At 37.5% G+C, this 22,321-nt stretch overlaps 1 pseudogene; it reads left to right on the forward strand.

Moving 5' to 3' along the window:
* The first annotated feature begins 21,633 nt into the window (after window positions 1-21,633).
* Window positions 21,634-22,108, forward strand: LOC110213348 (small ribosomal subunit protein uS12 pseudogene; annotated as a pseudogene).
* Window positions 22,109-22,321: the final 213 nt, after the last annotated feature.

Raw genomic sequence — 22,321 nt, forward strand, 5'->3', positions numbered from 1 at the left:
CAAATGCAAGACTCAAGAGAAGCATAAAAAGGTAAACATGAAAGAGTAACCATAAGAAACTTAATAAAGTTAAACTGTTTATATTTCTATATGGAAAGATGATACATTTAAGTCCCAAGAAATTTATTATTAGTAGGGCAATTAGAAGAAATCTACATAGACAGAAGGTATGAGTGTGAGTTGATTATGTTGGAATGATCACTAAAACAAAACAAAATGAAACAAAAACAAAAACCAACAATGAAAGGGTGAGAAAAAGGAATAAACTGGGAGAAAGGGGAAGGAGGAAGTGAGAAGTAGAATGGGGAAAATTTTCTCACATAAAAGAGGTACATAAGGAATAGCTTTTATGATAGAGGAGAAAATGGGATGTAGGGTGACAGCCAGTGCTTGAACTTTTCATTGGAATTGATTCAAAGAGGGAAGAATACAAATATACACGTGTGTGTCTGTGTGTGTGTATGTGTGTGTGTGTAATATGTGAGTATGTATATGTGTGTATACATACATCTTATATATAAAGTATATGCATACACTTTATACAATAGGGAATTAGGAGGGAAAGGGGGATAAGAGATATGAGGTAGAGAATGGTCAGAAACAGAACAGACTTTTGAGGAGAGATAGGATAAAAAGAGAGAAAGATAAACAGAAGAAAATATGATGGAGAGAAATACACAGTAATCATAATAGTTAATGGGAATAGGATGAGCTCACTCAAGAATTGGAAGCTGATAGCAAAATGGATTAGAAATCAGAATCCAACAATATATTGTTTACAGAAGACACACTTGAAACAGAAAGATGCACAGAAAGTTAAAATAAATTTAAAATAAAATAAAATAAAAATAAATAAAATAAAATAAAGTTAAAAGAAAGAATACATCATGCTTTAGTCAAAGTAAAAAAGTCAGGGGTAGCAATCATGATTTCAGACAAAGCAAAAGAAAAAATAGTTGTAGTTAATAGAGATCATCAGGGAAACTACATTTTGTATAGACAATGAAGTAATATTAAAAATAATTTCTAGCAAGTTTCTCTGATAGAACTCTCATTTCTCACATATATAGAAGTCATGGTAGAAAATTTCAGAGCCTAGATATGAAACAAAATCAGTTTATTAGCAATGGTAGCAATTACCAATAAATGAGTCAATGTCCTCTCAAGAACCAAAGTCTTCAAATGAAGGTTACAGATCATTTTTATAATCATACAAGAGGAATATTAAAGTTGCAGAATCTCTATTACCACATTTTGATTGATTTCTGATTGGCTAGGATTTAGCTAAGATTGAAAAGAGGAATTTGGTTGATTGCAATATTGAACTGCTAAGTGTATTAGGTCATTTTGGGGGTATAACAATCATCAAACTGTTAACACTCCTTTCTTATTTGTTACAGCATTACAAAAATTATAATAAATGGGGCAACTGACATCATGGAGTTATTTAGCTAGCTGAAGGGAGAGGAATTAGCAGAAATGTGGAACTTAGACTTGTAGAATAGGGAGCTTAAACTTGCACAAAATAGGGAACTGAGTATACCAGCTCAGCTTTGCAAAAATTAGGGAATTTAATCTCTCACTATGATAATTATAAATCTCTTAGTCAAAAAGCTATCTTAATCACACCTTATAAGCTAAAATATGTTAATGGGATAATCAGTATTCACTTAATTAAGAATTTTTTCTTTCAATTTCCCCCTTTGAGCCTTGAAGAAACAAGTTTCTCATGGATCACTAATTAAACCATCAAGTTCCTTCAAATGGTCTAAAGTCTTTATAACCACCTGTCTCCAAAGGTCTGTTTGAGTCTGTATGCCTAGAGTCAGCTTTTCAATTTATATTAATGGGTCTTTGGACACTTGTATTGATGCAGATGTTTGTAGACTAGAGGACCAAACACCATCATCCAAAGTTTCAGCTCTTAAGTTTGGAGATAGGTGTCCATTTACAGAATTAAGCATTCTTCCCATAACAATTTTCTCACTTAGTTCCATCCCAGCTTGGCAACATTTCTCCAGGGGACATGCTAAACAACACTTCCTACTAATTGCACTGATCATACAATCTTTATTATTTATATGCAAAAGTGTTTTCTCCTAATTGTTCTTCTGAAAAAGACTTTGCGGCTATTACACATAATTGCCCCACAATGTTAATCAAAGGAAATGCCTTTACAAATTAAGCATCTCAGAGTGAATGGAAGTTTGGGTAGCTGATAGCTTCAAGCTGGAGCTTCATGAGGCAAATCCTCCAATGAACAGAATGAAGATGTTTCCCTGTTGGAGTCAGAGGCTGAAGATCTCTTAGATGACTGAAAGTCTTGTGAGATGTCTTTGAATAGGACATCCTCGCGTATTTTCTAGGGGAGTGGGGAAACTAAAATAGTTAAATCAAACTTTATCACAATTAAATGGTCATTATGGAATGATGAAATGTATAGTTCTAAAACTTACAAATATAAAATTAACTATAAACTTAGAGTATTAAACACAGGAGTTTGGGTATGGCAATTCTGAGAAAATCATGCCCATATATATACAGGTTCAGCATCACGAAGTAGCTTAATTCTTTTAGAAATCATTTAGCAGAAAATGCATTACAAAACATAACACAATAATTCACACAAATCCAGGTTCTCAGACATGTAAAGACATGATACCATCAACCCCACTTGGACAAGCTGCTGTCTTTCCCTTTCTATGTTAACAGAAGTTGGATTGAAAATAGGTGGATAAATTTCAGATACTGTAAATTGAAATCTTATTCTTCCTATTGCTGAGATTAACAAGGCAGTGTCATTTATCTGTGCCAAAGCTCACTTTTTCACCTCCAAAAATGAAACCCAGCCTAGAAATTTGTCCTTTATAACACTTACAATGATAGGACTGCTTTTTTTTTTTAGCAATAATGACACAAAAATTGATGAATTACCATTGTGTTTGGTGATTCCAGGCCTATTCTTTATCTGTCCTGCTTAGCTTTTTCTTCCTTTGCCCTTGGGTGGCATGGAACATATGGAATTGCCTACCTAATCCCATGATTTTCAGTCTTTACTCATTCTATAGGCTTAACAGATGAACATTTTATCAGCAGTTTTGGGAGCCTGGTGGCACAGACGTCAGAAAAGATAATCAGATATCCTAAACCCTTTAGCTAAATCTGCTTATGGACAGAGATTTCTCTAGTCTCTATTCCTAAATGTTGGAATGGAGTATATCCTAAAATCTATTGGGAACATTTCTACAGGAATTGAACTACTTGCCCAGGCTACAACTAAAGCTATCTCTGAAACATCCAGTGACCTCCTCTCCATTCAAATAGAAGTTAACTTATTAACAGAGATGGTTTTCTAACATTGATTGTTACTAAACCTCACTGCTGCACAAGGAGGGACTTGTGCTATTACAGCCAATTAAACTAATCCTGCTGTCCTTAAATTAATAGATTAGGCAAAATTATTATTAACAGCCATAATATCCATTAATATTGACTAATACTCAACACATTGCAATTGAAACTCATTTGACAGCAACTGGCCCTGACTTATGGTGAAGTAGGGACTTAATTTTCTCGAGAAGGCATTTTTAACATTCTGATTAAATGGGCTCTTCTCATACTCCTAAACTTGATTTGTATGAATTTCTATGTTAATCTTTGTAATGTGTTTTCCATTTAAAAGATTCCTAAGAATACCATGCTACATCATGATACCAAACATATATATATATATATATATATATATATATATGCATAGGTATGTACATATATGTATATATATGTGTGTGTGTGCATGTATTTGATTTTCCCAGAATTGCCATGTCAAAGCCCCTATGTCTAATACTTAAAGTTTATAGTTAATTTTATAGTTACAAGTTTTTGGATTATAAGTCTTGTCATTTCGTAGTAAGCATTTAATTGTGATAAGGGTATTTAACTATCTGCATTTCCCCACTTCCTTAGAAAATATACTGTTTGAAGATATTTCAAGAGACTTTCAGTCATCCAAGAGCTCTTCAGCCTCTGACTCCAACAGGAAAACATCTTCATCCTGTCCATTGGAAGATTTACCTCCTAAAGCCCCACCTTCAAGCTACCAGCTATCCAAAATTTAATTCACTCTGAGATGCCTAATCTGTAATGACATTTCCTTTGGTTAGCATTATGGGGCAATTATGTGTAACAGCTGCAAAGTCTTTTTTTTTAGAAGAACAATTAGGAGAAAGCACTTACTTTTTGTGTGTAAACAATAAAGATTGTATGATCAGTGCAATTAGTAGGAAATGTTGTTTGGCATGTCACCTTGAGAAATGTTGTCAGCCTAGGATGGCCCTAAGTAGCAAAGTTAGGATAGGAAGGATGAGAACTTCATGAGGCAAGAGCACAGTACAGATTAAACCTTTGGACTTTTCACTGCATGATTTTCATCCTGGAGACAAAGAATACATCAAAAACTTTCAGTATGCCAGTGGAACTCAACTATCCTGGGGTGGACCATTCCAGGTGCTGCTTACCACCCTGAGTGTGAACAAGACAAGAGAAAAAGACTCGTGGTTACATTGTATTCACATTAAGACTCTCTGATATTCAAAGACGGGTAAGTCAGTTTTAATTTACTTTACAAAACCAGGCTTTATGCTTGTGATACATAATGCTTTCTTTAATTTCTCTTGTAGTACTGCTGGTATCTTTCTCATCTACTTCCTTAAGAAGCTGTGTTAACTCTTCTGATGGGGGAAGTAGAAGTCATACACCCACAGGAGAATAGGCCATGTAAATCTTTAACATTATAATGTGTAGGCTGGTTAGTACATGACCAGGACTTCAACCTACCTTTCCTAATATTCTGATACCCTATAATACCCTATTATCCCCACCCATTGTCTTTTACAATCTTATGCCCCTACCACAACTTAGCCAAGGGACAAGTCTGGACACCCTAGGAGGGCCACAAATTTCAATGACTAGCTCTTTCATTTCAGGCTGGTTACATGATCTCCATTCAAATTGAATGCCCAAACAAAAAAGAGTGGTGTAGCTGTACACCACAAGTGAGAAATATAATCCTTATCTGTAGAACTGGGACTCTTCCCTAGGTAAAGCGTAACAGTACCACAAGAACAGTACTAGTGTTGGGGAGATATTATCTGATGGCTAACCTCCACTTATGAGACAGGAACATTTAACTGGAATAACTATACAAGCCAGTGGTAGTTTAACAGAGGATAGGAAAAGAAGACTAATCTTCCTTCCAGCATTGACATCCAGATTGAAACTACTGCCACCCCTATAGCATGAAGTGCAGGGATCTTTCAGCTTTCTGGGACTGCCTGGTCAAAAGTCAGAAGCTGGATGCTCTGCATGTCTTGATATTAATAATACTATGCATTATGCTAAAATTTAAACCTCCCCCCTGTTGTTTGGTAGTAATCTTGGCAATGCCACCTATAGTTCTTTCCTCTCCTATGTAATCTTTTCTCAATAATTTATTCTAATACTATCATTAATTCTCATGGTATGGTGGGACAAGATTTGTATGATGCTAAAGCCACAAAATCTCATGTGTGTTGGGTGTGACAGCATATCCATCAGAGCAACCCTGATCCATGATGGATCATTTTTGTTCAGCCATCTGAAACTATATGAGAAATTGACCAAGGAGATAATGGTACAGATATGCCCACTTTTGTAGGACCTTTTGTACTCTTTTGTTTTTACTAAATGTAAGGTTAATGCTAGCAACTAGAGTCCAACTAACTGGACAGCACCAATATCAATGACAGTCTAGCTTTTTGATAGCATTCAAATACAAGCTCTACTGTAACATAGGAAACTGAGTCAAATTTATAAAAATAAGAACCATTCCTCAACTGATAAATGGTTAAAGGATATAAACAGGCAGATTTCAGAAGAAGAAATCAAAGATAGCTATAGTGACATGAAAAAGTGCTCCAAATCACTATTGAATAGACAAAAGCAAATTAAAACAAATCTGAGGTATCACCTCATCCCTATCAGAAATGACAAATGCTGGAGGGGATAATGGAAAATAGGTACACTAATAAACTGTTGGTGGAATTGTGCACTAGCCTAACTATCCTGGGGAACAATTTGGAACTATACCCAAAGGGCTATAAACCTGTACATACCCTTTGACCCAGCAATGCCACTACTAGGTCTATATCCCAAAAAGATTAAAGAAAAAGAAAAAAGACCTTTATGTACAAGAATATTTACAACAGCTCTTTTTGTGGAGGCAAAGAATTGGAAGTTGGGGAGTGGTTAAATAAATTGTGGCATATAATTATGATGGAATACAATTGTTTTATAAGAAATGAGGAGGGGGTTTCAGATAAATAAAAACATGGCAAGCCTATATGAACTGATGCAAACTGATGTGAGAAGAATTGGGAGATCATTGTGTACTGTAACAGCAATGTTGCAATGATGATCAACTATGAAAGACTTGGCTACTGTAATCAATTCAATGATCCAGGACAATTCTAAAGGGCTCATAATGAAAAAATGCTATCCATCTCCAGAGAGAGAACTGAAGAACTCTGAGAGCAAATTGATGTATATTTTTTCACTTTTTTCTTTTTTTTGTGTGTGATATGGCAAATATAGAAAAATGTTTTACATGATTTCAAATATATAATTGACATAATTTTGCTTGTCTCCTCATTGGATGGGAGAGAGTTGGGAGAATTTGGAACTCACAATTTAAAAAGAAAAGAATGCTAAAATAATTAATAAAATTTTAAAAAGGAAAAAAAAAGACAAATATGCCACACATGCTGGTCCATTTCACAAACAGTTGTTGCAGTCATATAAACAAATCAAGCCAATCATTTATTCAAACAGATTCACTGTTTGGTGTGCAATATTTTTCACTTCTATGGAGAGCCACCCCCCTCTCCCAATAAATTAACATGAGAGACAACAGAGCACAGTGGTTAGAATATTGAATTTGAAGTCAGTAAAACTCCTGTTCAAATCCTGCCTCCTACATTTATTAACTATGTGACCATGGACATGTCATTTCATGTCTCTGAGGTTCTGTTTCCCCACCGTTAAAAAGGGGATATTAATAGGTGCAATACCTACTTTGTAGTTTTATGTTAAAGCTCAATTAAGATAAATGTTAAATGCTTTGCAAACTTTGAAATACTATATGAATTTTAGTTATTAGTTTGTTATGAGGCAAGTCACTTAACCCCTCAGATCTTGGGCAACTCAGTGTTCTAGGCAACTCAATTAGGCAGGGGTTCTTATTCACTTTTCTGTTATGCTTCCTTTTAACAGCCTGGGGAAGCAGAATAATGTTTTTAAATGCATAAAATAAATACATAAGATCACAAAAAACCCCTAAATCTTTTGTATTATAGCTATCAATATATATGCATATACACACATGTATATGCATATATACGTGTGTATACATACATATGCATACATGACACACACATATGTAGCTCATGAACTCCAGGTAAAAAAACCTTTGTTCTAAGACCCTAAGTTCAGCACTTTGCACGGGTAAAAGGATTTTCTTCACCTGGGAGTTCTTTTTCTCGCTGAAATCACAGGTGTAGCCCTTATGCATATCACTTTGGTAGTCCATATAGATGTTGGCAGCCTATGTAGGGAGACAGAGTGGTATAATGGGAAAGAGCACTAACCATGGAGTCAGCACCTGAGTTTGAATCCCATCTCTGCTACTTACTAGCCATGCAACCTTGGGCAAACCCCTCTCCTCTCTCTAGGCCTTTTTTTTTTTTTTTTTAGGAAATCAAGGTTAAGTGACTTGCCCAGGGTTACACAGCTATTAAGTGTCGAGTGACTGAAGCCGGATTTGAACTCAGGTCCTCCTGACTCCAGGGCTGGTGCACCACCTAGCTGCCACTAGGTCTTTCTTTAATTATCTCTAAGTGAAGGGAAGTTGGCCTAGATGACTAGCCCGAGATACCTTCCAACTCTACATCTATGATCATGCGGTCATGTCTTGGTTGGTCTGGCAGAGATAAGGAGGCCTGAAGACATCATTCTGGTATGAGTTAAATCCAGACAGACACCCAACCAAAGAATGAACACCAAAGTGTCTGTTTCAATTGCTTAACATGAAAATATTATTGAGTCTAGACTATGATGACTAGCATGGAAAGATTTATTAGTTCAATTTGCTTTATAATGTAAACAAGGTCAATTTGATGCAATGGACAGAATGGGGACTTAAAAAAAATAAGATCAAAGCTTGTTTCAGTCATTCATGATGCTGGACACATCTTGAAACCTCTCCTAATTCACCAGTTCCATATTCTGAGTGTGGTCAGCAGAGAATATGAGCTTTCACTATTACTGATTGTAATCACTGCCCATGAGGGCGATAATAACTTTTTTTTTCATGTATACTTGAGGGATGTTAAGTGTTGAAATGTTAAGAACATATATAACTTAATTTCAAAGGTAATTAATGGGACTGCATTTTAATGAGCCTTTTTACAAAGTGTTGTGAACCCAGCTGTTTCAAAAAACTGCTATTCTATCTTAGCTTGCCAAGAAGAAAAGAAAAACAAAACAAAATAGCACATCACATAGCAGGAACCTGGAAAATTAATATCGAAGGGCAGAAGAAACAGCCCCAGTAAATCTCCATAAAACCTTTTTCATAGAACCCCAGATTTTCATTTATTTTGGGGCCTTGGGTAACTTTAAAGAGAAAAGAGATTATTTTTTGCCAGTTCTAAGAATGAGAGGACTCTGACATTTAAGGCTTCAGCTTGCATTGTGGCCTTCATACCATTTCCAGGCCTCTGCTAGGTTTTTCTCTTTTGCAGTCACTGAAAAACAGGTCTTAGTAGAATCAATGCCATCTCAAGTAAATTACAGCCAAACATTATTGGCCAGATTTATCTTCCTCATCAAATGATCTGAGAATCTTAATGGGTTTTAATATCCCACTTTCAATCCTAATGCATGGCATTACCTGTTTCAGTGGGAGGTATGAGAGAACATGCTGCTTCTCTTTGAAATATGATCAGTGTCTCTGGGAACTCTACTTATTAATTGCTTTTGAGAGAGGATGTAGAATAATGAAGATGTGATTGACTACATTATTCTTTTTGTGGACAGCCCCTTCTGACTTTGGTTTCCTGTTTTTCTTCTTTTGTGATGCTTTAAAATTCGATGGGAATGATTTTTTTTCTTTTAAAATGCTATAGTCATGTGAAACCAAAGCAACTGGCCCCTTCTGTCTAATAACTTGTCTTTTTAGTGAAGAAATCAGTCAAACCATGGAGTTGACATTGCATGGGCAAAAAAAAGAAAAAAAAGAAAAAGAAAAAAGAAAGAAAGAAAGAAAAGGACCTTGGTTAGTTACTACAAGAAGAGTTTACAGAGCTATTACAACAGTAAATTTTATTCCATATAATGTGGTCAATTTGAAATGTTTAGATTTGCTTTTTTCATTCTGTGGTAAGACTTGGTTTCACATTCATGTTATAGTAGACAAGTTCTGCCTGATTCCACCAAGAAGGGAAGCCTTCAGGTACGGACCTTGCAACAGATTGCACGCCTGCATTCCAAGGGGCAGCCCACCTACCTACTCTTGGAGGGGTTTGATATGAGGGTGGATACAGGATGATGACTTTTTTAAGCCCCCACAAGTCATGAAGGCCATAGAGGGCCTATAATCTAAATTTGTTGAGGTAGTCCCCAAATTTATAATACTATAGCTTTTTGAAGTATTGAAATGTGATTATAGAGCAGCTAAGAAGCATAGAATGTTGGTTTTGGAGTCAGGAAGACCTTTGAATCAGGTTCAAATCCTGCTGCCAACACTTAATAGCTGTGACCCTAGGCAAGTTACTTAACTTTTCTCTGCCTTAGTTTCTTCCCTCATAAAATGGGAAGAATAATACAGCCTACCTCATAGAGTTGTCATGAGGATCAAATGAGGTAATACAAGAAGAGCACTTTGCAAACTTTAATGGGTTACATAAATATTGTTACCTAACATTATAGTTGTCATATTATTATTAATTTAGATAAAAGCTCAGTGGCAGCAGTAACTTGGAGAGTGTTGAGGACTGACTAGAAGATATTGCTTTTCCTTGTTTATACTTTTCAAGTGCAAGCTGCTTTTCTTTCATGAAAACAAAATGGGTGCTTTCTTGTATAGAGGTGTAGGTATCTTTTTAGAGGAAGTAAGGAATCTTACTTGAATGGAGCCATTCCTTTGACACTTCCTTGAAATTTTTCAACAAGTTCATTAGAAGATGTTAGTGTGTCAGAAGCACTTAACAAATTACTTCAGAGGAAATTTAAGTAACCTGCCCATGGGAAATGAGCATGGTATCCCCAGTGGAAAACATGCACCGGTATGTTTAGATGTCTTGAGTGAGATCATTATCATAGGTATGAGTCATTATCATAGAGGGAAAAAAACATCACAAATGACATTTACATAACTCTTCATGGTTTACATATACAATCTCATTTGACTCTCATATCAACCCTGTGTGCTTTATTTCTATTTTGGGCTTGCTTGCTCTCCTCTTGCTGCTTCCCATACTTTATTCTGAGTGCTTTGTCTCTTTCTTGGGCTGGGGCCCTAACTCAAGGATCTCTATTCTTCCAGGAATGCTACCCTGGGCTAAAACTGAATGGGACAGAATTTAAGGCACACAAACATGTACACATGATAGATGAGGCTACGTGACTTCTCAAAGGTCATCCAAATTGTAGATACCAAAGTCAGGATTCAGATTCAGGTCCTTATACTCCAGATCCAATGTTCTTTCACTATACATACTGCCTTCTTTTATAAGGTGAAAGATCATGAGACTCTGGAAAAAGAATTCCCCGAGTTCCTCAACCTTGATTGGGTCTCACCTAAAAAAACAAAATCAAAAAGCTTCCTTAATCAAATGACCTTAGAGAACATCTAGTTCAGGGATTCTTCACTTGGAGTCAATGACTCTGTGTGCATGTGTGTTTTAAGAATTGTATTTCGGTATAACTGACTCCCTTTGTTCTACTGTGTATTTATAAACATTTTCCTTGAAAGTCTATAGTCTTTGCCAAACTGCCAAAGGAATGTATGGCACAAAAAGGCTAAGCACCCCTGATCTAATCCACCCCCTCATTTTATGGAGAAGGAAACTGAGACCCAGACAGAATTGACTTGTCCAAAGTTACTTAGAAAACTAGAGGCAAAGCCTGAACTAGAACCAAAGCTTCCCGAATCTTGGTCCAGGACTCCCTTCACTTTCACGATTACCCTGCCATGCTGAGATAAATTGTCATCATATCACCAGGGTTAAAGGCATCCCCAACATTGAGTTTCATAGGCTAATTTATCATTGCTTTCAAAAGGAGTAGTAGCTATTACAGCCGGTAAGAAGATACCCTAGGTGTGCTTTTTTTTTTTTTAGCTATTCCTGCTGTGCCTGTATACTGATATTTTCTTTGGTTTCTCATGAACCTGGGGCAGAAGAGGTGGGGTTCGAGTTGATAGGAGAGCAGGTATTATCTAAAATAACCTTGTTAGCAGGGTATCTCTGGAGCACTCTAAAAGGATAAGACGAATCAGTGATACAGCTGCCAATCAAAGGATTCTGAACAGAGGGAGTCCGCAGGAGATTAGGAAACCAAAATGCAAAAAGTGCCAAGAAGTTTCACGCTTTGTGATTCCATCTGATTTCCTAGTGCTTATGTCCTGTCATTTTGGTGGTTTTATCAACTATCCCTAGTTAAGATGACTTGTCTGTATGGTAATAGGCAGGGCTTGACACACATCCTTCTAACTAAGTCACCCCTACTGAACAGTGAGCTTGCAAAGACATGGCTTATACCAAATATACTTGAGTTTCCTCATATAATTCTTGAGTCATCCTCTAATTATACCAAATTCAAGGCATACTATGCACAAGCACATATTCAAAAGCCCCACCCCCCTCCTATATTTCTTTTGCTGCTTAACCAGGGACACATTATTCAAAACAACAGACATATAAAAGAATTAATCAAATAAAGTGATAAGAAGATAACCAAACCTCTATTTACACAGAGTAAACTGTCCAAGTGGTTCAAACCCTTCTAATGGGGGAAGACATCCATGAAGAGAATGGGTGAGTAGGAAATGTATGAAATGGCATGTGATATGAATCCACAGACACTGGGGATACATGGACAAAAATGAAACCATCCCTTTTCTCAAGGAGCTTATGTTCTTTAATGGAGAAAATGTACACATGAAATATGCAGAAAATAGGCACACAGTAATTTTGAGGAGAAAGTATGAAGAGCTGGGGAAAAGGGAAGTCAGGAAAGGGCTCATGTAAGAGGTAGTTGTGGAAGTAGCTAGGTGGTACAATGGATGGAGTTTGGTGACTAGAATCAGGAAGACCTGAGTTCAAAGCCAGCCTCAAGTACTTAATAGCTGTATGACCCTGAGCAAGTCACTTACCCTGGTTTACCTCAGTTTCTTCATCTGTGAAATGACCTAGAAAATGAAGTGGCAAACCACTCCAGTATCTTTGCTGAGAAAATCCAAAAAGGGTCATGAAGAATTGAGCAGGAATGAAATGACTGAACAACAATAAAGGGTAGTTACAACTCAGCTGAGTTGTAAAGGAAACTACAGATTTTAAGGTGAAGAAGAGGTACATTTTAAGCTTGGGGGGCATCCTAATTAAAGACATAGAAATGGGAAATGAAATATTGCATGTGTAGGGGTTTGTTGGACCCATTTTGAACTGGTTTGTGAGAGCTGATTGCTAAACTTTCAGGGTGAACATTTACACCTTGGAAATTGGCAAACTACAAATCAGGGCTTGATTTATTGTTTTATTGATCATCTAGAATTCAGAAGGTGCTATAGAAAATGTTAATCACACAAGTTAAACTTAAAATTGTATTCTGTATACATTTTCTCCCTGTTAAAAGTTTACAACACATTTCTGCATATGATGGAAGAAAGCCACTTTCATTAGATTGTAGGATGTGCCACAGAGAGTGATGTGTGATCATTCTGGATGTTGGAGCCTGGATGTGAAAGGCTTTAAGTGTCAAGCTGAGGAGTTGGCACATGATGTGAACAATAAAGCCACTGATTTTTGTACAGGCAGCACAAAATCTTCCTATCATCTCACACTGACTTTTTGAATCTGTATCAATAACATTTGCTTCACTAACGATAAAGGTGAGAAAAACACTGAAGGGAACTGAGGACACTGGACTATTGTCTGACAGGGCAGCTCTGAGGGATTCCTTGTCCCTATCCTTCATTTATTTGTTTGTGTGTTTGCTTGTTTGTTTGCTAGGCAATGGGGTTAAGTGACTTGTCCAGGGTCACACAGCTAGTAAGTGTCAAGTATCTGAGGCCAGATTTGAACTCAGGACCTCCTGATTCCAGGGTCAGTGCTCTATCCACAGCTTGTCTCTCTTCTTAAAGGATGATATGGAGTGATTTTAGTTCAAAGCTAATAGAGTTTTGCTAAGACTTTGGAGGGAAGTTATACTTGTGCTTATAAGATTCAGTGACAATCATAATAGTAGTTCACTTTCTTGGGTTCAAATCCCCTTCTTTATTATGTGATAAAATTAGCTAGTATTTATATAGAGTTTTAAGGTTTGCAAAGTGCTTTATAAAATTATCTCATTTGCTATTCACAAAACCCTGCGAGCTAGAGGCTATTATTATCCCCATTTTAAAGATGAGCAAACTGAGGCTGACAGAGGTTAAGTGACTTATCTAGGGTCATGCAGCTTGGACGTGTCTGAGGCAGGATATGAATTCAAGTCTTTCTGACTCCAAGTCCAGCACTCTACCCACTGTGTCATTTAGGGTGAGTCACCTCTCTTCTCTTGGACTAAGTTTCCTCATCTGTTAAGTGAGGGCTGGATTAGATGGCCTCTGAGACCCTTCCCATGTCTAAATCTATAAAACTATTGCACTAAGATTTATCAACCAATTAGCTAAGAATTATTTATTAAACATCAACTTTGATCCAGACACTGTGGAGGTACAAAGGAAATGCAATTTGTCCACAGCCACCCTGTCGCATAGGTACTATAAATATGACTATTGCCGTTTTACAGATAAGGAAATTGAGGTTTGCATGAGAGATAAGTGACTTGCGTCCAGTCACAGATCTTTTCATGCCAGGTCTTCTTATTTCATTATCACTGCTGTTCTCACTGTACCGTACAGCCCGGGGCTTAATATTAGTCCTCCCATCTTTTTGTTATTGTTTCTATTCCTCTTAATAAAAACATGTTAACACAATGAATAGTAAGTATACTTGTAGTGATTTCTGTTTTACCAACACAGAAGTTGTGTGGGTGGTCAGCATTCAGTAGTGATCACAACATTTAACTACTCAGCATCCTCTTTGTGAGGAAAACCCCTAAACAATCTATTCCTCTCTTATTCCTATGGGATTTGTTACAAAACACGTCCAGTAATTAAAGGAATAAAATACTTTTTTTTTAAAGGCAAAGAAGTCTAGAGACTAATTTTTTTTTTACTGGAAATCTTCAAAACAAGGAGTTTAGATCAAGGAAAGTAGCTTACAAATTTACTATGGAGTATATAATATGCAAAAAAAATGGACTGGAAGTGAGGAGAGGTTTGGTTTGAATCATATCTTTGGCATTTCCCAGCTGTGTTGTGTGGTAACAAGTTCTGGTTTTTAAGCCAGGAACATGTGGGTTCAAATTCTTCCTTAGATACTGAATCTAAGCTGACAGTGAGTCATTTAACTTCATACACACTCAGTTTTCTAATCTTGTAAAATAGGGATGATAATAGGCCTACCTATTACTTGTTATGTTATTAAACAATAACGTATATCCAACACTTTTCAAACGTTAAAGCTCTACACAAATTTATCATTAGATGATCTAAACTTTGGTCTTAGATTCCATATTTATGAAGATCAATTTAGATAATGTGTGTAAAATCATCTAAAGATGTAAGATATGCTTATTATTATCATCATTTGAGCAGGACTGTACCTTAGATGCAACCTCCCTTGACTTGCCCCCTGCCCAAGAAAAAAACACAGTAAAACACATATTCTACACAAAGACCAGGTACTCGAACAAAGTCAGGAGAGACAACATAGTATATCAGAAATAATAATGGACGTAAAATCAGAAGGTGTCGGTTTGAATCCCAGCTCCGCCACTAATCACGTAACTGAGAGGGGAAATTGAAGATAAAACTCACTCAGGAAATCTAAAAAAATTCTCTGACACAGAAAGCTATTGCTTCTGAAACCTTAACTGGTATCCTCACTACTATACCACAGTACCCTCATATCCCAGCTTGATAAGCTTAATGAACTGTTTATCAAATGATCTTCTACAGAGCTGGGACGGGGAGGCACCTAGCAGTATGGACACCAGATTTGACAGATTAATAAAAGCTAGAGAATGCTATAGAAAGTCAGAGTACTGGGAACCAGGAATCAGACCATATTTGGAGTATTGTCTTTAGTTTGGGGTACCACATATAAAGGAATACATTGGTTAGTGAATATGCTGAGGAAGGTAACCAGAGTTGGTTGAACGAATTGAGGATTTTTAGCCTACAGAAGAAAGGATATAATAGCGGTCTCCAAGTATTTTTAAAGTGGTCATTTGGAGAAGAGATTAGAATGGATCTATTTGGGCCCAGATGTACCCCCAAGAGCAATGGGTTAAAGTTGCAAAGAAACAAATCTAAGTTTGATGGAAGACAGTGCTTCTTCACAGTCAGAACTACTGAGAATCAAAATGAGTTTTCTCAGGAGGTAGTGAGTTGCCCTGACTAGAAGTTGTCCGACACAACCTGAACGGCAGCTTGCCAGATACATTGTGGTTCTCTTTGAGATCTGGGTTAGTCAAGATGGCTTCTGAGGGTCCCTTTCAATTCTAAAATTCTTTGATTCTCTGGGTGCTGGATTCACAATACTTTTGTATCATTTTTGGTATAACTGTTTAATAAATGTTGGTGTAACTGTTGAGTACTGTGATTATCTCAACAGATAAGAGGCAGCTAAGTGGCCAGTGGATAAAGAGCTGGCTCAGAAGACCTGAGTTCAGATCTGGTCTTCCTAGTTGTATGACCCTGGCTAAGTCATTTAATTTCTGTCTGCCTCAGTTTTCTTATTTGTAAAATGTGGATAATAATACTTCCTACTTCTCAGCATTGTCATGAGTATAAGATGAGTTACCATTTGTAAGGTGTTTTGTAAACCTTAAAGTGCTCTGTTGGGGGCTGGTAAGAGATGTCGGAATGGAGAGGTAAAGGTGATTGGGGGCTGGCAGGGGACACCTGAATGGAGAGGTGACACCCCAGGAGTTGGGACCCGCCTCTTCTGGGATAGCTTGCGGGCTCAGCAGTGAGCTACGTAGCAATCCCGGATGAGGTGCTGGGGAGGCTCCGCTAATGGGTTGTTGGCACCGCCTTCGGGGTGGATCCTTGTAGCCTTCATGACCCGCCCTCAGATTATATAACGGGCTGAGAACAAAGGATCGGGGGGATCCTCCACAATAAAGAGCATACACCACACTCGCGTCCTGTCTGGTCCTTGAGCCCACCTTTCCCCCAGGGTGGGTCCGGAGACGTCCGAAGCCCAGCTCCCAGGGAAGGAGACGTACCTGAAGGGCCCGGCCCGGGTCAGTGCTCCACAAATGCTAGCTATAATAATACTTATTGTTCTAAATGCTTCATTCCCTAGGGGGCATCTAGGTAGCACGGTGGATAGAGCATCAGCCCCGGAGTCAGAAGTTCAAAATCTGTCCTCAACCACTTGACACTTATTAGCTGTGTGACCCTTTGCCTCACCTAAATAAATGCTTCATTCCCAGAAGCACCAGTGGTGACCTTTGGTGATATATCTTTAGCTCCCTCAGAGAACTGAGTAACTATGTGACATCAACTTTTGGAGCGGCAAAGGACCTTAGAGATTATCCAGTCAATCCCTTTATTTGATAGATAAGGAAGCTAAGGAAAAGGGAAGAGAGGAAATTTGCCCAAAGTCAAACAGCTAGCTAGTGACCTTGTTAGGAAAACCCCTCAGGTTTCTGGACTCCTGACCCATCTACTGATCTTTTCACTATTGTGTGCTATGGAATTCGGGTGGTAGCTGAGGACTCTCAGACATACCGAGTATAGGGTATCAGATAGCTCAAACAAGCCATTGCTTATGATTAGGAAATGCTTTTAAACAAAGGCATATGTAAAAAAAAATAATAGCAACCAACAGCAAATTGGCAATGTCTGCTATAGCACACGGTCCACACACAAGCAGGGAACTGGACATGGATGTGGCTTGTGCTGGGTGGGCTGACAGCCCAGATAAGGATAATAGGAAAATTACAAAGTAAAAGAAGCACTCAGTAGATGATGGATGATTTTCACCAAAGGGATGTTGCTAGCAGTCTATTTCAATTTCCTTTTGTCATGTCCCTGTAGCCCAAATCCCTGGCTTCTTGGAATGGCTTCATTAAACCAGTGAAGTTCAAAGAGGGTTTTGAAGGAATGGAGACAGTTCTCTCATGGCAGATGGGCAGGGGGGCAACTACCTGGTGAAGGGGTTATGACTGAGATCATCAATCAATCCAGAAACCATAACTAAGCATTAGGCTTGCCAAGAGTCTGCACTAGACCCAGAAGGGAACGTGGAGGGGTTTAAACTGTGGTTTATGCTCTATTTCCCTCAAAGAAATGACCATCTAGTCATTAAGGGAAGACACATAAAAAGGTAATCACATAAATCAGCTTAGCATACATACTAAGGGTGGTATACTAGAGATGTTGAGAGGAGGAAGCAATCCTTGTGGTCTGAAGGGTTTCTGGAAGATGTGAGGCAGGATGGAGAGGATTTAAGAAGAGTGAATGAACAAAGACTTACCAGCAGTGTTGGTATGGCAAGTGGACTTCCCCCCCCCACCTCGATTCTGGGGATAACTACTCCCTCTTCTCTCCTAGAAACTACCTGGAGTTTGAGAAGAACTAGAAGAGCCACAAGCTTGGTAACATAATTTCTGTTTTACCAGCAGAGGAAATGAAGTCCAGAAGGCTAGGGCCAGTATATACACAATGTGGGAGGCGGGCTACACATACTGTTGTAATTCAGAGACAAGCAAGAACATTGTGGGCCGAGGTGAAAAAGGATAGCTTTATAGAGCCACTGGAGACTTAAATTAGATTTTGAAAGAAGTAGGATTTGGGCCAGAGAGACAAGGGAAAAATGATCAAAAGAAAGTGTTAAAACTAGAGTAAAAAACAGTGGTTCTATCTATCAAGCCATGTCACTTTCTCACAGAATAAGAAGATCACAGATTTAGAGCTTGAAGGGACCCTAGGTATTATCTAGTCCAGCCACACAGGTAGGTGGCTCAGTGAATAGAGCACGAAGCCAGGAGTCAGGAAGACTCATTTCCCTGAGTTCAAATCCAGCCTCAGACGCTTACTGGCTATGTGATCCTGTGCAAATCACTTAATACTGTTCGTCTCAGTTCTCCATCTATAAAATGAGCTGGAGAAGGAAATGGCAAACCATTCCAGTATCTTTGCCAAGAAAACCCCAAATGGGGTCATAAAGAGTTGGAAGTAAGTCCAGCCACATTATTTGACAGAGAAGAAAACTCTTCCTGGCTTAAAGTCACAGAGGCTGTAAGCCAGAATTTGAACAGTCCTTTGACTCTAAATCCTACGTCCTTTCCACTACACCATGGGGAAAAACTTACAGTTTGTCACTGTAAAATGTATGTAATACATTTAAGAGAGCCTGGATTGCAGCTTACCAGGTATGTTGTGGAGGTGATTTCTTTCTAGGTATGGAATAGGTTGGATGGCTGCTGAGGTCCCACATAAAATTTTTTATGGCATTAGGCATTTTTTAGTATCAGAAAATCATGGGATTCTCCAAGTTGAAAGTGTCTTAGATATCATCTAGCCCAAAAGTCTGGGGTCCAGTCATGATTAACTGGTTTGTCAAAGATCACAAAGCAAATTAATGACAGAGTTGAAAATAGAACCCAAGTTTTCAGATGCCTAGTCCAATGCTTCTTCCACCCCAGTGCAATGCCTCTTGGTCAAAAGCTTGAATGAAATTAAATAACATGACGATATGATGTAATCATCCTGCATATGTCTGGCATATAGCAAGTGCTTAATTCATGCCCATTGATTGATTTATAGATTGATTGCTCTAAGCATTTTTTGTGGGTTTATAGGACTTATTTGGGGATATGGTGACCTAGTGCCCTGGGGCAACTTCAAATACTTTCTAATAAAACACAGAGCCTATTGTTAATAGCAGAGACAATGTTCTAGGTCAATAATTGTTGTTGCTTGACTGATGTTGCATATATTGCAGGTCTCACTGTTGCATTCAGGCTTTTTGAATCTATTTGAGTCCTTCACTTTCCAAACCCACTGCTTGCAAGCTGCCATTTTCCCCACTGAATCTCTTTAAATTCTGAATAGAATTAAACATAATGTCTAATTATGTTAAAGAATGTTTACTTAAAACAGAATGCTAAAAAAACTAAAACACATTTAAGTCAAATAGAAAACATTTCTGCTACCACTGCCCAAATGGTACCACCAACTTACTCTAATAGGTGTGAACCTATTCCTCCCTGTACTTTGTCCCTGCATTTTCAAATCTATAGAAGAGGCAAGCAGTTTCATAGCTCATAGAGCAAAGATCACAGATTTTAAAAGACGAAAGAGCCTTGTAGAGGCCATAGAACCCAACTCCTTAATTTTACTTTTGAGAAAACTGAGGCCCACAGATATTAAAAACTTGCCCAAAATTGTATAGCTGGTAAGTATCTGAAGGAGAGTTAAAGCTCAGGTCTTTTGGTCTCCAAGTCCAGCACTTTACTAGCTATCTTTTGAGGGAAATCAGTCATTCACTAGAGATGGGAGTAAACCTTATAAGAACTCTTAGAAGTCCTGGATTTCTCATATACTCTGAAAATGATTACAAGTATACACACACACACACACACACACACACACACACACACACTCCATTTCTAACTATAGTTGTTCTATACAGCTGTTCCTCTAATGAACTGCTGGCTACCATTGCCATCTAGTGGTGATTGACCTTGCCTCTTGGCCTCTGGCCCCTTGCCTTTACCTTGCTGCCATGATTGTCCAGTTACATCCCATCTACAAAAAATATTCACAAAATCTTGCTTCTTATTAGCTTTTTGGTTCTTGAAACTATTTTAGTTGAGTGTGTATCACTATTTTGAAAGCTGTTGCATAGATTTATTTGAAGTACATTTTTCAAGAGGAATATGACATAATGCCAAATATATGTCCCTTTCTTTTATAAAGTTCCATACTCTGCAACACCTTTCCTCAATCACCTGTCAGTACCCTGGAGATGTCTCTTTTATATAGATAATAATAATAACAGATATATAGTAATTTAAGATTTATGAAGGTGTTTATAGACATTATCTCATGTGATTATCTTAATAATTTCATGAGGTGGGTGCTATTTTTTTCCCTTGATCTACATATGAGGAAACTGAAGCTCAGAATGGTTAAGTGACTTGCCTGTTATCATATAACCAGTAGTTTATGCAGAGGTATTTGAACCCCCAAGAATTCCTGATGCCAAATCCAGAAAACTGCCCATTATGACATGTGGTATAGATATTGCAATGTCTCTAATTTTGTCATTCCTATTTCTAGCAGCCCAATCAAAGATAGGAAACCAATCAGATTGCCTTAGTGAAAACCTGCTTCCTAACTATATAACCCATGGGTATAGACATGCACAGAGTGCTTTCACACACACCTATGTTCATGGTCCTTCCCTGGACTAGAAAGGATGATAAGAGCTTGAGTAAAGCTGGGTATATAATTTGCCAAGACAAAGTGAGGAACTATATGAATACAAATACACAAATAAAATCAGATATAAACAATTAGAAATATTAAAAGCTCATAAGTTGAGCCACATAATAAAAATGGCAATTCTACCTAAATTAATTTACTTATTCATTGCTATACTAATCAAACTACCAAAATTATTTTATAGAACTACAAAAAATAATAATAAAATTCATTTGGAAGAAGGAAAGTTCAAGAATACCAAGGGAATTAATGAAAAAAAAGATGTAAAGGAAGTGCCTAGCAGTGCCAGATCAAACAATCTAAGAAATGGGGTGGTGGATCAGTGCACTAGATTAGCTATACACAATACATAATGGTAAATGGCTCAAGTAATCTAGTGTTTAATAAAAGCAAAGGTCTAAGTTTTGGAGAAAAGAATACATTTTGACAAAATTGCTAAAGAAGTTTGGCAGAAACTAGATATAGACCAACATCTCACACTGTATACCAAGATAAGCTCAAAATAGATATGTGATTTAGAAATAAAGGGTGATATCATAAGCAAATTAAGGGAGCATGGAATATTTTACCTAGATATCTATGAATAAAGGAAGAGTTTATAATCAAACAAGAGATAGAAAGCATTATGGGATGTAAAATGGCTAATTTTGATTAAAAATTAAAAATTAAAAAAAGTTTTTTGCACAAACAAAAATGCAGTTAAGATTAGGAGGAAAGCACCTTCTCCCTTTTCTTTTGGCCTGCATAGTGGCAGCATGGGTAAGTGCCATGGTCTTTGTACTGCTAGAAAGCTCTGAAGCCATAGGAGAGGCCAAAAGTGTCATGACAAACAATATAAGAAAGCTCATTTGGGCACTGCCTTGAAGGCCAACCCATTTGGAGGAGCATCTCATGCAAAAGGGATTGTCTTGGAAAAAGTTGGTATGGAAGCCAAGCAGCCCAATTCTGCCATCAGGAAGTGTGTGAGAGTCCAGCTGATTAAGAATGGCCAAAAAATCACTGCCTTTGTTCCCAATGATGGTCGCTTGAACTTTATTGAAGAAAATGATGAAGTTTTGGTTGTTGGATTTGGTCAAAAAGGTCATACTGTTGGTGATATTCCTGGAGTCTGATTCAAGATTGTAAAAGTTGCAAATGTTTCTCTTCTGGCCTTGTACAAAGGCAAGAAGGAAAGACCAAGATCATAAAAATTGTATGATGTATTTGTCATAGTAAAAAATTTTCATGTAAAAAAAAGATTAAGAGAAAAGCAAAGAATGGGAAAATTTGTTTTGAGATCAAGTTTCTCTTGTTAAAAGCTTCATTTCTCAATTATATAGAGAATGGAGTCAAATTTATAAGAATGCAAGTCATTCTCCAATTGATAAATGGTCAAAGGATATGAACAGGGAGTTTATGGAAGAAGAAATCAAAATTATCTATAGTCAACATGAAAAAATTCTC

The sequence above is a fragment of the Phascolarctos cinereus genome, unplaced genomic scaffold, assembly GCF_003287225.1.
Source record: "Phascolarctos cinereus isolate Bilbo 61053 unplaced genomic scaffold, phaCin_HiC Scaffold_4;HRSCAF=312, whole genome shotgun sequence".
Taxonomy (NCBI): Eukaryota; Metazoa; Chordata; class Mammalia; order Diprotodontia; family Phascolarctidae; genus Phascolarctos; species Phascolarctos cinereus.